Source organism: Schistocerca piceifrons, chromosome 8, assembly GCF_021461385.2.
Source record: "Schistocerca piceifrons isolate TAMUIC-IGC-003096 chromosome 8, iqSchPice1.1, whole genome shotgun sequence".
In the NCBI taxonomy this organism is placed as follows: domain Eukaryota; kingdom Metazoa; phylum Arthropoda; class Insecta; order Orthoptera; family Acrididae; genus Schistocerca; species Schistocerca piceifrons.
This window is the reverse complement of record NC_060145.1, coordinates 55,817,708-55,831,895: the sequence shown is the minus strand read 5'-3', so window position 1 is coordinate 55,831,895 and position 14,188 is coordinate 55,817,708. Positions and strand designations below refer to the sequence as shown.

At 44.0% G+C, this 14,188-nt stretch overlaps 1 protein-coding gene and 1 non-coding gene across 3 annotated transcripts in view; one reads left to right on the top strand and one right to left on the bottom strand.

Annotated features, from left to right (window-relative positions):
- LOC124711258 (putative fatty acyl-CoA reductase CG5065) overlaps window positions 1–3,786 on the bottom strand; it is a 240,792-nt gene extending 237,006 nt beyond the window's left edge. The window contains exon 1 of one of the 2 annotated variants that reach the window (XM_047241230.1): window positions 3,663–3,786. The gene's annotated coding sequence lies outside the window, so the exon portion shown is untranslated. The remainder of the gene's footprint in view (window positions 1–3,662) is intronic. The other variant, XM_047241231.1, reaches the window with a different exon arrangement.
- Window positions 3,787–4,859: 1,073 nt separating this feature from the next.
- On the top strand, window positions 4,860–4,934 carry Trnat-ugu. The gene has a single exon. It is a non-coding gene; the product is annotated as a tRNA-Thr (tRNA).
- The last annotated feature ends 9,254 nt before the right edge of the window (window positions 4,935–14,188 follow it).

Genomic DNA, 14,188 nt, shown 5'->3' with positions numbered 1-14,188 from the left:
GGCTCAACCATCCTTTCTTTTCCTTTTGTTAAACTAAAGATGTCATTTCTCCTAACGGTGCGGAACAGGAATGGTCGGTGCTGTTTACGAGCCGATTGATGATGAGCAAGCAGGGATGTACATGCAGCCACCCTCCGAATTTTGTGATTTTGGATTAGAGCATGCGGTGACCATACACGAGTCGACTTTTGACCTTCTCCATTGCATGCATGTCGCATGGTGGTAGAATGATTACAGTTCATTTTCCAGTTCTCCAGTGAATTGACGTGGATCGTAATGTATTAATGCGTTTAAACGATCTCATTTTTAAACTTCGAAGATCTACCTGAACGTGGAGAGTCACTAATGTCAAAACAATCCTTCTTAAAAAGAGAAAACCATTTCGCTCTCCAACGGCATTATCCCCACACACGGCGCAAATGACCGAGCGAGGTGGCGCAGTGGTGCAGTGGTAAGCATACTGGACTTGCATTCGGGAGGACGACGGTTCAATCTCGCGTCCGGCCATCCTGATTTAGGTTTTCCGTGATTTCCCTAGATCGCTTCAGGCGATTGCTGGGATGGTCCATCTGAAAGGGCACGGCCGACTTCCTTCCCTAGCCCGACGAGACCGATGACCACGCTGTTTGGTCTCTTGCCCCAAATCACCCCAACCCAACGGCGCAAATGTCTTTGGCTGATTCCGCTTCTATCACCGCTCTACTGAACTAACCAGAAGAATATGTAGGAAATGTTTCGATTTTTCCACTTAGCTCTCCATTTTCTAGCGTCCAGATCTCCACTCACTACCTCCGAATGACAATACGTGAACTCAAATACTAACCGTGAGCTACAAATAAAATAGCCAACAAACAAAACAAAAACATTACGAACTTTTGAACCAACATAGTCACTTTAAGACAATATGAGGTTCGTGTATCTATCTACCACGTTCTTGGCCATCTCTAACAGGATCACAATGTCGTCTCCAATTCCAAAGTCTTAACTGACTCTCCCAGAAATGTACTTCCTTTCCGGAATTTCTTCTTAGTTTCCTTTGCTGCTTACTGAGTTTTCAGATTGAGCTACACAAGTGATGGGCTGCAATCGAGACTCGCTCTGATTTACGGCCTTCCTCTCGTACAAGTTGCTTCTTACATCTGCAGACAGGAAAGGAATCTTGGATAAGTGATTAGAGTCCAGGGAGTAAATGGTTCAAATGACTCTGAGCACTATGGGTCTTAACATCTGAGGTCATCAGTCACCTAACTAACTTAAGGACAGAACACATATATGCCTGAGGCAGGATTCGAACCTGCGACCGTAGTACTCGTGCGGTTCCGGACTGAAGCGCCTAGAACCGCTTGGCCACCGTGGCCGGCGTCCAGGGAGAAGAAGCAAAAAGAAAGTACCTTTGCCAATGGCACTGTAAATCCGTCGGAGACGGAATAGACCTTGCATTAACAGCTGAATGGAAGGGATAGTGTCTCGAAAAGCAATTATAAAATTATCATTACCGAAATTAAGAGAAAAGTAACTGAGTGAAGCCCCATTAAATTATGCTTTGGTGAGGAAATAATGTTACTAAATCAGACGCTAAAAGCCGCAAATAAGGTTTTTCATATTTTGGGCAGCAAAAAAAGTGACGAGGGATAAAGCGGAGAGGATATAAAATGCAGAGCTGCAACAGCGAAAAAAGTGTTCCTGAAAAAATGAAATTTGTTAATACTGAATACAAATTTAAACATGAGGGCAGCCGAGCGGTCTAAGGCGCTGCAGTCATGGACTGTGCGGCTGGTCCCGGCGGAGGTTCGAGTCCTCCCTCGGGAATGGGTGTGTGTGTTTGTCCTTAGGATAATTTAGGTTAAGTAGTGAGTAAGCTTAGGGACTGATGACCTTAGCAGTTAAGTCCCATAAGATTTCACACACATTTGAACATTTAAACATGAGTAAGTCTTTTATGAAGGTGCTAGTCGTGAGTGTAGCGTTGAACGGAAGTGAAACTAAACTGTAAACGTTGCAGATAAGAATAAGAAAATTGAATACGGTGCTACAGATTAAAGCTGAAGATTAGATGAGAAGATCGAGTAACTAATGAGGGAACACTGCACAGAGGGAAAAGAAACTGTTGAGACAACTTGGAAAAAAAATGAGTAAAAAAGTAAATAAACTGACCACGAGAGGGGATCGGTTGGTAGCACACATCCTGAGACACGAATAAATCGTCAGTTTGGTAATGAAGGAAATTGCGCGAGGTAAAAGTTGTAGAGGGAGACCAATGCTGCAGTACAGTAAGTAGGACAAAGTGGCTGCAGTCTGCAATAGTTACGTAGAGATGAAGAGGATTACACTCGGTACAATAGAGTGGAGACCTGCCGTAAACCAGTCTTCACATCAGAGACCACAACACGAATGGTCTGGTCATTGTGCTCCTTATCGATTTATCCCCGATGACTTCAGAACCGTTAGAATTTACGTGAGTAACGGTGGATCATGGTAAGGACCATCCCTGAGCAAACCGCTATCGACAGGGGATCTCAAGTTGATTCCGTATTTCTAGATTTCCGGAAAGCTTTTGACACCGTTCCTCACAAGGTACGGGCCTATGGGGTATCGTCTCAGTTGTGCGACTGGATTCGTGATTTCCTGTCAGGAAGGTCGCAGTTCGTAGTAATAGACGGCTAATCATCGAGTAAAACTGAAGTGTATCAGATGTTCCCCAGGGATGCGTCCTGGGACCTCTGTTGTTCCTGATCTATATAAATGACCTGGGTGACAATCTGAGCAGCTCTCTTAGGTTGTTCGCAGATGATGCTGTAATTTACCGCCTAGTAAGGTCATCCGAAGACCAGTATCAGTTGCAAAGCGATTTAGAAAAGATTGCTGTATGGTGTGGTAGGTGGCAGTTGACGCAATATAACGAAAAGTGTGAGGTGATCCACATGAGTTCCAAAATAAATCCGTTGGAATTCGATTACTCGATAAATAGTACAATTCTCAAGGCTGTAAATTCAACTAAATACCTGGGTGTTAAAATTACGAACAACTTCAGTTGGAAAGTCCACATAGATAATATTGTGGGGAAGGCGAGCCAAAGGTTGCGTTTCATTGGCAGGACACTTAGAAGATGCAACAAGTCTACTAAAGAGACCGCTTACACTACACTCGTCCGTCCTCTGTTACAATATTGCTGTGCGGTGTGGGATCCTTACCAGGTGGGATTGACGGAGGACATCGAAAGGGTGCAAAAAAGGGCAGCTCGTTTTGTATTATCACGTAATAGGGGAGAGAGTGTGGCAGATACGATACGCGAGTTGGTACGGAAGTCATTAAAGCAAAGACTTTTTCGTCGCGGCGAGATCTATTTACGAAATTTCAGTCACCAGCTTTCTCTTTCGAATGCGAAAATATTTTGTTGAGCCCAACCTGCAGAGGTAGGAATGATCATCAAAATAAAATAAGAGAAATCAGAGCTCTAACAGAAAGGTTTAGGTGTTCGTTCTTCCCGCTCGCTGTTCGGGAGTGGAATGGTAGAGAGATAGTATGATTGTGGTTCGAAGAACCCTCTGCCAAGCACTTAAATGTGAATTGCAGAGTAATCGTGTGGATGTAGATGTAGAAGCACAGAGGTGTGCTAAGCGCCCGTGGCCATTGCCCGCAGCGCAGCCGCCGCCGTACCGTACCTGCAGGAGGTCTCCGCTGTGCTGGTAGGTGGGAGCCCGTCGCGCGCGGCTGTGGTCAGCGGCGTCGAGTGCACTGTGCGCCGACTAGCGAGGCGAGAGCCGCGCGCCGGTATTTACACGGCCCCCACCTGCCGGGCCGCGTAGCCACAGGGGGGCGTACCTGATCCACCCCCACCGCGGCCCGCTGCACGATCCGGGGACATTCGCTAACTTAGATTGACGAGGAATAATACTGGCGAGATCAGGCAGACTCTTACGTAACGCTCACAGCATCCACCTTGCGTCGACCAGGGAAATTCTCCAAAAATTATACGTGGTGCGGCGCTTAACTCCTGTATCTACACGGTTGTTTTGCTACTGACAGGTGCTTGGCAGAGTTCAAATGGTTCAAATGGCTCTGAGCACTGTGGGACTTAACAGCTATGGTCATCAGTCCCCTAGAACTTAGAACTACTTAAACCTAACTGACCTAAGGACACCACACAACACCCAGTCATCACGAGGCAGAGAAAATCCCTGACCCCGCCGGGAATCGAGCCCGGGAACCCGGGCGCGGGAAGCTAGAACGCTACCGCACGACCACGAGCTGTGGAATGCTTGGCAGAGTGTCCGTAGAATCGCTTTCAGACTGAACTCGGCAAAAAATGTCGTGGAATACCTCCTACACCGTTGAGAAACTTGCCCGGCGTGGGGCAGCAACTCGACCTGACGTGGACTCAAAAAGTCGCCGGAATTTTCCTGCAGAAATATTGAGCCATCCTGTTTTCTACAGCCGTGAATTGCGGAAGTGTTAGCGGAGCAGGTTTTTGTATACGAACTAACCTCTCGATTATGTCTCACAAGTGTTCGATGGGATTCACGTCAGGCGATCTGAGTTGCCAACTCATTCGTTCGAATTGTCCAGAATGTTCTTCAAACAAATCGCCAACAATTATGTCACGGTGACACGGGAAATTGTCATGGGAACACGAAGACCACGAATGGCTGCAAATTGTCTCCAAAGAGCCGAACATGACCATTGTGCGGATGCACACATATTCCCCGAACTCTTACGGGACTTGGTAAGAATGTCTTCCACGAGTAATGAGTGCGTTGGGGTGGCACACTACGAATGTAGTTTGTGGACATACAAGGTGAGAATGTGGGTCTCGCGGGAGGCGTGCGCGAGATAGTCTCTGCAGTCGCACTATCCACCATGCCCTCGGCGGCTCAGATGGAGAGAGCGTCTGCCATGTAAGCAGGAGATCCCGGGTTCGAGTCCCGGTCGGGGCACACATTTTCACCTGTCCCCGTTGATATGTATCAACGCCTGTCAACAGCTGAAGGTATTAACCCTAGGGCGCCCAAGCCTTTTATTCTAACTTGGATGCCTAAGGGGAGGGAGGGGGGGTTCGGCGACCCCACAGGTAGTAAATAAGTTTACTGACAAAAAATTACAATTTTCAAAATGGTTTATGTATTTTAACTAAGGCATCGGTTTATAAATGTTGTTAATTGTTATAAATATTGGATTGAGTGAATAAAAAATTGACATATTACAACACAAAATACAGATGTGTTCATATATAATAGACTACTCTGAGTCCTCAACTTCAAGGCAAGAGACACACTTCACAATTTTTTCTGAATGTGTGTTACACACATGTTTATGACACTGTCCACAACACTGTTTTGATTTACTTAGAATTTTGTACTTCTGCTTCTTTGTTTTAGCTTTTCTTGCACGAACATAGCACTGACCTTTCCCTGCAGGAGGCTCACGTGCTTCTGTTCTCACTTCTTTGATTTTATTTTGTAGAATAGTCTCCATTATTTGACTAATTTGGTTAGATAACCCTCTTGCATTGGCACTTCTTTCTTCTACCTGCAATTTCACTAGTTCCATCCCAGCTTGCAGAAGATAAAGTTTCCGTTTGTTGTGTTTCTTTTCATTCCATCTTGGATGTTGCTGGATGAATATGGTGGTTGCATTGATAGCACAAATGTCGATGAGAGAGTAAAATAGAGATAGAGGTCACCTTTTTGTTCCCCTCTTGCAGGTGTACATACGCGCCATTTGATGAATGGTATCAATTCCACCTTTAGTGGAATTACAATATGCATTTATCTCGATTTTATTCTTCTCTCCTCCAACAGTGCCTTTATCTTGGTGGATTGTTGACAACATCCTTAAGTTCTTACTTGGTTTCGTTTCTGCTGTGTATGACACCAAAGTTACTGGAGGCCTATGTGTTGGGAACTGCACTAACTCACTACAAGTTTACAAGATAAATAACAGCTGACTGACATCAACAATCACTTCCTCTGAAAGTAAACCGATTGTTGTGAATATCAAGAATACCAACCAACAAGAAACTAACTTGCATTGTTGTAGAGATGAGAAATACGAAATCCTACTAAGGGAAATTTTCTATAGCATGGAAGCCTGAGGGGAAGGGGGGGGGAGGGTGGTTTGTTGGACCCGTAATAAGTTGTTTTTTTTTCTTTCAAAGCAGGAATGTTCTATAAAATATATTGACACTAACGTTTCATAAAATAGCCAACAAACAATAACTGAAAAGGAATACGTAGTATGAAAGTTACTTGGGCAAAAGCAGGGGACATAAAAAAATTGTGGGTTCAACGAACCCCCCCCCCCTTAGGGGTCCTAGGGTTAATATAATTCTAATGACGATTTCATGTTAATGATCGGTTCAGTTGGACCAGAGGACAAAGTCCATTCCATGTAAACACAGCCCACCAGTTGGACGATGCGTTGTCGACGGGTCAATGGCTACGTTGGGTCTGGCCACACTCGAAGCCTGCCGCCAGCTCTAACCAACTGAAATCTGGCCTCACCTCGCCAGGCCACGGTTTTCCAGTTGTCTAGTGTCCACCGGTAGGGATACGAGTCCAGCAGAGGCGCTGCAGGCGATGTCGTGCTGTTAGCAGGGGCACTCACGTAGGTCGTCTGCTGCCACAGCCCAGTAACGACAAATTTCGAGGCACCGTCGTAACGAATACGGTCGTCTTACTGATTTCTGCAGCTATTTCACGCAGTGTTGTTTGTCTGCTAGCACTGACAACTCCATGCAAACGCCGCTCATGTCGGTCATTAAGTGGAGGCCGTCGACCACTGCGTTGACTGAGGTGAGAGGTTGTGCCTGAAATCTGGTAGTCTCTCACACTATTGACACTACGGATCTCGGAATATGAAACCAGACGGCTGTTATAACAGCTGAGGGGCATGAAATGGAAGCAGTGCTTCAAAAGGGAGCGAGATAGGGTTGTGGGCTATCCCCAATGTTATTCAGTCTGTACATTGAGCAATCAGTAAAGGAAATCAAAGAAAAATTTGGAGCAGGAATTTAGCTTCAGGAAGAAAAATTAAAACGATGTTTTGCCGATGACATTGTAATTCCATTAGAAACAGCTAAAGGTTTGGAAGAGCAATTGAACGGGATGGAGAGTGTCTTGAAAGAAGGATATAAAGTGAACATCAACGACAGCAAAACAAGACTAATGGAATGTAGTTGAATTTCTCAGGTGAGGTTAAGGGAATTAGATTAGGAAACGAGACAATGAAAGTAGTAGATGGGTTTTGCTATTTGGGCAGCAAAATAACTGATGGTGGCCGAAGGGGAGAGGATATAAAATGAAGACTGACAATGGCAAGAAAAGCGTTTCTGAAGAAGAGAGATTTGTTAACATCGAAAATAGACTTAAATCTTAGGAAGCTTTCTCTGAACGTATTTGTATGGAGTGAAGCCATGTATGGAAGTGAAACATGGACGATAAAAAGTTCAGACAACAAGAGAACAGAAGCTATTGAATTACGGTGCTACAGAAGAATGCTGAAGATTAGATGGGTAGATCACGTAACTAATGAACAGGTACTTAAGAGAATTGGGAAGATAAGAACGCCTTGAACAGGTAATGTTGTTGTATAAATGAAGAGAGATTTTTGTAGTAGTGTTCCCGATCTTATTCCAGTAAGAAGTAGCTTGTCCTCAACAGAGTTCTATTTGTTGAGAGAGAGGTTTCTAATTCTTTTATGTGAAAGGATTTTTGTGTTTTTTCATTGAGGTGTTAGGGAAGACTCAGTTGCTTTGTTTGATGGTGAAATGGGGGCCAGAGAATACGAGTTGTTGCGTTACTACATTAATGCCCAACGAGGCCTATTGATTGTCGAATGTTTCGTGGTATGAAGAAAATCCACGGAGAAGAAACAAAAACTTTGAGGTTCGCCGATGACATTGTAATTCTGTCAGAGACAGCAAAGGACCTGGAAGAGCAGCTGATCGGAATGGACAGTGTCTTGAAAGGAGGATATAAGATGAACATCAACAAAAGCAAAACGAGGATAATGGAATGTAGTCGAATTAAGTCGGGTGATGCTGCGGGAATTTGATTAGGAAATGAGACGATTAAAGTAGTAAATGAGTTTTGCTATTTGGGGAGCAAAATAACTGATGATGGTCGACACACAGAGGATATAAAATGTAGACTGGCAATGGCAAGGAAAGCGTTTCTGAAGAAGAGAAATTTGTTAACATCGCGTATAGATTTAAATGTCAGGGAGTCTTTTCTGAAAGTATTTGTATGGAGTGTAGCCATGTATGGAAGTGAAACGTGGATGATAAATAGTTTGGACAAGAAAAGAATAGAAGCTTTCGAAATGTGGTGCTACAGAAAAATGCTGGAGAGTATATGGGTAGATCACATGACTAATGAGGGGGTATTGAATAGAATTGAAGAGACATTTGTGCACACCTTGACTAGAAGAAGGGATCGCTGGTAGGGCATATTCTGAGGCATCAAGGGATCAGCAATTTAGTATTGGAGGGCAGCGTGGAGGGTAAAAATCGTAGAGGAGACCAAGAGATGAATACACTAAACAGATTCAGAAGGATGTAGGTTGCAGTAGGTACTGGGAGATGAAGAAGCTTCACGGGATAGAGTAGCATGGAGAGTTGCATCAAACCAGTCTCTGGATTGAAGACTACAGCATCGACATGAAGAAACAATAAAAATAACAAAGAACAGAATTATTTTTCACTTGAAAGTGCTAGTTCGAGTTCCCACAAACGTATTTGACAATTTCAAAGGGGAACGTAAAGCTGGATAGACGCCGAAAGCCGGGAATGGTGATCTCTGGTACACCAAAGAAAACTTTTAACTGATAACGGATAAAGGGGCAGTGGTAGTAAATTTTTTTATTTTTGAATAGGAAACACGAAATCAGAATCGTTGTCCGCAGCTCGTGGTCGTGCGGTAGCGTTCTCGCTTCCCACGCCCGGGGTCCCGGGTTCGATTCCCGGCGGGGTCAGGGATTTTCTCTGCCTCGTAATGACTGGGTGTTGTGTGGCGTCCTTAGGTTAGTTAGGTTTAAGTAGTTCAAAGTTCTAGGGGACTGATGACCATAGATGTTAAGTCCCATAGTGCTCAGAGCCATTTGAACCAATCAGAATCGTTGACGACACTGTGGAACTCAGTTTCAGTTGGTTTACTCTTGGAAAGGCAATAAATTATGACCTGAGTTGCAACATAAAATTCATATTTTGAACGTTTTATTTTGTTAGTTCGAGCTAATACTGTTTATAAGACAACAGAATAAAAATCCGGATCACTTACCTGAAAATGAATGACTATATGAATGTTACTGATTCGTTAAAGTCAAAGGAAGACTTATATGTTTTACGTATTGATAACAGATAGTTACAGACTTGTATTTAATTCTGGCGTTTAAAGAAAACAGGGATATATTGTCACATATTACATGAAATGCATTGTCTTTTGCCTGTATACAACAGAATGTCCACCTCCACAGCTGAGCGATCAGTGTATCTGACTGTGAAGCAAAGGATTCCGGTTAAACTCCCTGACATTTTCTTTGATCGAACCCCTGAAGTGTACCCATCCTCCATCCTCGTCACGCTGAATAACGGTCGGGGTCGAGAGAGGACTTGCTGCCCCCCCATACCGCATCCAAACGGCGGCATGTGACTAACACATAAGAACGACACGGTGGCCGGCAGCTGCTACTATAGACTCTAGCACACCGCAGGTGATGAAAAATGGATATGTTTTGAGAATACTAAGCGTCGTAAATCGTGGGTGAGTCCAGGAAAACAATCGACATCCACTGCAAAACCAAATCGCTTTGGAGAGAAAACAATGATCTGTGTTTGGTGGTATCAGAAGGGTGCCATATATTATGAGCTGCTAAGCCCTGGTGAAACCGATAGCACAGATCGATACCAACAGTAAGTGATCTAGCATTACATGAAAAACGTCCGGACTACGGAAAAAGGCAACACAGAGTCATATTGCTCCATGATAATGCCCCATCACACACGGCAAAACAGGTCAGGGAAACGATCGAGGCTTTCACTCGGGAAATACTGGGGCATGCGGATTATTCTCCAGACCTGATTCCGATTATCATTTATTTGCATCACTGGACACGCTGTCGCTGAACAGCATTTCAATTCGTATGAAAACGTACTAAAATGGCTCGGTGATTGGTTCGCTTCAAGAGAAGAACTATTCTTTTGGCCTGGCATTCATAGCCTGCCGGAGAGGTGAGAGAAATGCGTAAATAGCAATGGAGATTATTCTGAATAAAATATTGTTTACCAGCTTCAGACAACAGACGTGTACTTATTGCAACCACATTCCGGTTTCGTACTTCTGCAGCTGGTATGCTATTTAAATTTGACGTCAGTCTGAGCAGTGGTTCTCTTAGTAAAGCGTTTTGAAATTCGAACTTTAATTATGTACATCCTTTGTAAACAGCTTCTCGTTTTACCTTATGAGGCTGACAGGATCTCGTTCTAAGCCCTCCGTTCAAACCAAGTGGCTCTGAGGACTATGGGACTTAACTTCTGAGATCATCAGTCCCCTAGAACTTAGAACTACTTAAACCTAACTAACCTAAGGACATCACACACATCCATACCCGAGGCAGGATTCGAACCTGCGAATGTTGCGGTCGCGCGATTTCAGACGGTAGCGCCTAGAACCGCTCGGCCACCCCGGCCGGCTAAGCCTTCCGTACCGCCCGTCAGCTAGACCGTTCACCTGGTGCAAGTTTTTCGAGTTGACGCCACTTCGGCGACTTGCGTGTCGATGGGGATGAAATGATGATGTGAAGGACAACACAACACTCAATCCCTGAGCGGAGAAAATCTCCGACCCAGCCGGGAATCGAATCCGGGCCGTTAGGTGTGACATTCCGTCGTGCTGACCACTCAGCTACAAGGGGCGGACAATTACAAGTTGAATGTTGGGTTTTACCCAGAAGATTTCTAGGAACCGTATGTTCGTAAAATGAAAGTGCCTCACGAGTCGAAGGTCTTCTTGCTTATAAATGAAACCTCGCAGCTGGACAGTGCAGATGGTGCAGTTATGTAAACGAATGCAGTGGAGTTTTACGCAATAACCAAGTCCAGTTTCGTGCATACTTGATTCCCAATAGAACCAGTTCTCTGCAGCCAAACAGCAAATTAACGGGTTTTGTTTCTTCAGCCGCTAGTTTTCCAAGGATTACTGCACTGCTTCTGCTGTTAAGTCTGTCCTTTGCCGGCCGGGGTGGCCGAGCGGTTCTAGGCGCTACAGTCTGGAACCGCGAGACCGCAACGGTCGCAGGCTCGAATCCTGCCTCGGGCATGGATGTGCGTGACGTCCTTAAGTTACTTAGGTTTAACTAGTTCTAAGTTCTAGGGGACTAATGACCTCAGAAGTTAAGTCCCATAGTGCTCAGAGCCACTTTTTTTTAAACAATTTGTGTTTCAACGCCTCGAATTTACTGTGTCATAACAACCTGTATAGCAACTGCATGACGTTTTCACTAATCAAGTGGCTGTTTCAAGAAAGTATGAGGTTTGAGGAAGGTTATATGGCAGAAACTTCGCAATTATTTCACGACTGGTGCATGTGTAAAACCAGTATTTATGAAGCCACATAATCGACAGTGGCCCTACACAAAAAGAAAAACTACGCGAAGAAGCTCGTTTGAAGACCCACTATGTAACTAGAAGGGAGAAGCAAGGAAGATTCGGTTTAACGTTCCATCGACATCGAGGTTCTTTGAGACGTCTGTATCTACAATATTATTTTAGGTAGGACTATGCAACGCGTAGAAGTGCCTTTTATTTCTAAAATTAAGTGATTTCAAAGAGGCCAAAAGCAGCTGTAATAAACCAAGCTTCGACTGATACTTTTGACAAAAACTATTGAATATTCAGCAGCAGATTTCTTTTATTAAAACAATACAGTTTGAATATTGAGCGAAACAATGATTCCGATGATTGTAAGACGCACACATGTATTTGTAAAACAGTAAATATATCGACAGTGTGAGATAAATCAAAGTAGCAATTGGTAGCTGCATAATTTTCCTTGGGTTTAAGTAGTTAATCGTGAATAGTATTCTTATAGACCACCTTATTGTAATGAAATATAAATAACTGATAAAGTACAAACGTCACTACATAAAGGCCGCTGAAATTTCAGTTACAGTGTATCTATAATGCTTGTGATAGTGGTAAGTTTAACATAGTTTTTATTCATTGAAAAGGCCTTGGCTAACCGTCGAGAGACATTATTCGATATTCATCTACAAAAAGGAATCCTCTGGGCGTACTTCAAGTAGTCAGTGGAAGAACGAATTATTCACAGAAATATGCTGTTGCAACAATTTGTACAACAAAAGAAATTTTGTGAGTTTTGGAACTACAGATGAAAGACTATCTAACGGCGGCGTCTAGATTGGTCTGCGGCGGTTGGGATGAGGCAAGACCTGTATGGATGTGCATGGTTCTTTTTTTTTACACACTCTCCTCTTATGGAGGCGGGCAGTTGTGTTATGTTAAATTATTCTATTGGCGTATTTATTGATGTTTCTGAAGTACTGCATGGGTTCTTATGTCACCCAATTGGGAATTTACACTGTCTCACAAAAAAAGTGAAGCACTTACAAACCACGTTGGATGTCAATGTAACTCTGTACTTATACACGCCGTCGGCGGGTACGGAAATAATTAGAATTGCAATTCCCTGTGACAAGTAGAATGGCAACCAGACTGCATTAGCGTTGATCGTGTTTAGAGATGAAACCAAGCCTGTTAGGGTATATGAGGGGCGTGAACAGAGTAAGGTGTTGAGCGGTCACTGTGGACGACATGGAGGTGCCTGTACTCGTGTGGGGTAGCGTTATCAGCGGGGTGATCGAATCGTGCTGTGTCCTGATTTGGTGGGCTTTTGGATGTGGTAGGGGCCTGACGTTGGACTGCATGAGAACGTGAGTGCAGGCACACTCATCGTGAAGGTTTCGGTAGACCACATCTGATTACTTCGAGGGAGGATCGCCTCATTGTGAACCAAGCACGTCGTAACCCCTTCACATATGCGTCTGCCATCCGAGAACATCTAATCGACTCTCTACAATTTTCTGTGTCATCCTTATAAGCTACTCTGAGACTCAAAGTGGCTGCACTAGGCAATCACCGCCTCAAGCTTTGTCTGCAATTAACACCAGTACATTAACGGCTGCGTTTGGAGTGGTGTCAAGCGTGGACTGCTAGTGAATATCGTCCCATTGTGTTAAGCGCGAATCACGTTTCAAAACTACACTGGATGACCCTTGTCAGGTAATACGGTGCGAAGGAACGAGGACAGAGGTTTCATTCTCCCAAACTTTTCGGGAGGAACAGCGTATAACAACAACGACTCTGTACTATTGTACATGTAAGTAATTCTTTTCATCTGATTTTACGATAAACTTGTGTAATTGATGTTCTGATTTCATTTCTTTTTGTTTCATGCCATTATGTTAAGAAAACTGTGAATAAGTTTCAATGTGAATATTAACGTTTATGTCAAATGTCAAATAATATTGTAATAGAATTGGAATGTAACAAACGTTGAAACTGTTGTAAGATGTTTAAAATTGTAACTGTGCGTCTGGTCCATACGTAGGCAATGTGTTAGGATTTGTAGAATGGAAAACCTCGGGTGAATACCCGGTCTGTCAGGGAGCGGTAAAAGGTGGATCGCAGGCGAGCGCGGGAAAATGCGCGCGGGCACTGCACGGCACAACGGGCACAGTAGTAGTTGGAGTTTGGCACTGGTTTGAGCAACACCTTCTGGAGCGAGGAGGCTCTCCTGGAAGACATAGCTTCACTGAGCCTCGGGTATGCCGTTCCAACGCCCACACAGCATGGCAAAAATTCATAGGCACTAAATGGAAAAGAATTGCGACGGTAAGAAGAGTTAAAGTGCCGACACGTCAAGAGCCATAGCTGTGATTGTGTGTGTGCTCTGTGCCTCGCCATCTAGCCGCGCGCCAAACACCGCATCGATGCTATCACGTTTAAACTTTTAGTACTGTATTCGTATGGATCAGAGAGTGAACTGTGTTTGTTTGGTGCAATAATAACCTAAATTTTACCCGAACTTCTCCATCATTTAATTATCCTCACAACTAACCTAGCTAGACAGGGTCCTTTCCAAACGTTGTGCAACACGAGTGTCCCGAAATGAAA